Source organism: Populus nigra, chromosome 2 (genome assembly GCF_951802175.1).
Source record: "Populus nigra chromosome 2, ddPopNigr1.1, whole genome shotgun sequence".
Lineage (NCBI taxonomy): Eukaryota > Viridiplantae > Streptophyta > Magnoliopsida > Malpighiales > Salicaceae > Populus > Populus nigra.
The window spans coordinates 11,367,843-11,370,342 of record NC_084853.1 but is presented as its reverse complement, the minus strand read 5'-3'; positions in this window follow the sequence as shown (position 1 = coordinate 11,370,342).

Here is a 2,500-nt window from a genome sequence, read left to right as displayed (position 1 = left end):
GAGGACCAGGCGCGTCATTCAATTCTCTTCCCTATCAACTTGGCTCCCGTTGGCGGGATTGGAGGCCTACTGTTTGTTACAGGGCTAAAATCGTCAGGGGAAGAGCTGACGAAACAATGCTGGTTTGGATGCAGGGGGTAGTGTTGGAATCGGCAGCGCGGACAAAATCGGCAAAGTCGACAAAAAAGACTGTTGGTCTGGACATCGGGGCAGCGGCAGCCATGCCGACAGGGGGGGAAATCGGCAGCACAGATTTGTGCAGCTGCAGGTTCGTCGGGGAAATCGGCAGCGCAGATTTTTCGATGAACATGGGCTGGAAGATGGACTGTCCAGGCCAGGCAGGGAAATTCGTCAAGGGGACACGCTGACGAAACAGCGCTGGTTCAGGCACGGCGGGCAGTGTTGGAATCGGCAGCGCCGACGAAATCGGCAAAGTCGGCAGAATCGGCAGCGGGTGCTGGCGATGAGTCTGGACGATTTATAGTCCAGGGCTTGATGGAAAAGACTGTTGGTCCAGACAATGGGGCAGTGGCAGCGCGGATTTGTGCAGCTGCAGGTTCGTCGGGGAAAATCGGCAGCGCAGATTTTTCGACGAACAGGGGCTGGGCGCTGGACTGGCCGGGCCAGGCAGGAAAATTCGTCAGGGGGGCACGCTGACGAAAACAGGGGCTGCGGAGTGGAAAATCGGCAGCGCAGATTTTTCGACGAACAGGGGCTGGACCGGCCGGGCCAGGCAGGAAAATTCGTCAGGGGGGCACGCTGACGAAAAGAGGGGCTGCCGCGTGGAAAATCGGCAGCGCAGATTTTTCGACGAACAGGGGCTGGACGCTGGACTGGGCCAGGCAGGAAAATTCGTCAGGGGGCACGCTGACGAAAAGAGGGGCTGCCGCGTGGAAAATCGGCAGCGCAGATTTTTCGACGAACATTCGTCAGGGGGGCACGCTGACGAAAAGAGGGGCTGCCGCGTGGAAAATCGGCAGCGCAGATTTTTCGACGAACATTCGTCAGGGGGGCACGCTGAGGAAAACAGGGGCTGCCGCGTGGAAAATCGGCAGCGCAGATTTTTCGACGAACAGGGGCTGGATGCTGGACCGGCCGGGCCAGGCAGGAAAATTCGTCAGGGGGGCACGCTGACGAAAAGAGGGGCTGCCGCGTGGAAAATCGGCAGCGCAGATTTTTCGACGAACAGGGGCTGGACTGGCCGGGCCAGGCAGGAAAATTCGTCAGGGGGGCACGCTGACGAAAAGAGGGGCTGCCGCGTGGAAAATCGGCAGCGCAGATTTTTCGACGAACAGGGGCTGGACGCTGGACTGGGCCAGGCAGGAAAATTCGTCAGGGGGGCACGCTGACGAAAACAGGGGCTGCCGCGTGGAATGGCAGCCTACACGCAGATGCGAATTCGGCAGCGCACGATGGCTTGAGCAGGTCATGGGTTCGACTTGGCGCGATCTGAAACCTGGACGAGGGACTGTCGACGCTGGACGAGCCAGCGCGGTGGCCTGTCGTGCCCCGTTCAGGGGGGGCCTGCCGCGGAGACAGCCCTCGCGGGCTCGACAGCGCAGGCCAGCGTCCCCGACGTCGCTGGCCGCGGCAGGCGAGCTGCCGGGGTTCCCGCATTCCTACAAGAAAACGTCGTGCTTTCCACATGAAACCAATCCAGTAAAATCAGCCATATTTTTATGAGGCTGCCCACTGAATTTGGGGTCATTCCGGGCCGGTTCCTAGTTTTGCGGATTTACTCGTTTTCTAATGGTAGGAAAATTAAAACAAATACTTCCCGACCTCGAAAAATTCTGGGAAAATTAATGAAGGTGGATTGGATTTTTGCCAACCTCTGTGCAAAATTTCAGCTCAAAATACCAAGAAATGAATTTTTTAGAGGGGGGGTGACAGCTGGGACCTAGTAGTGTCTCCCCCTGCCAGAGCTGCAATGACACTTATTGCTCTTTAGGGAGCCACCAGGCCGGCGCCCCTCAAAGACCACACGCGCGCGCGCGCCCGCCCGCGCTGGGCGCTGGGGCGCTGGGGCCTGAGGGCCTGGGGCGCGTTGGGGCGACCGTCACCGTCTTCGGGACCCGCTCCAAGCCGTCGGGCGCGTTGGGGCTGCTTATCCGCGGCGTGGGCGTGGCATTCATTTGCCGTGCTTGTGCCAAGGTGCTGGCAGCTGCTGCGCGGCTGTCTGCTTGCCGCGACGTCACGGCGGCGGTGGCCGCTGCCCCTGCTCGCAAGTCGGAGGCCTGGCCGACGTGGCTGGTGCGGACCGCCGAGCTTGGGGATTGCGAGGAGAGCTCTACGCTGGCGTGGGCGTGGCATTAAATTGCCGTGCGCGCGCCCATGCGTTGGCTCTCCTCGCAATCCCCGACCTCGTGGCGTGACGTGCCCGCTGCCGAGGCCTGGCCTCCGTCTTGCGAGCCGGGGCTGACAGCCCCCCGCATGATTGTCCCTGTCGTTCCCCCCCGCGGCCTGTCCCTTGTCCCTTCGAGATCCTTCGCCTCCGGCT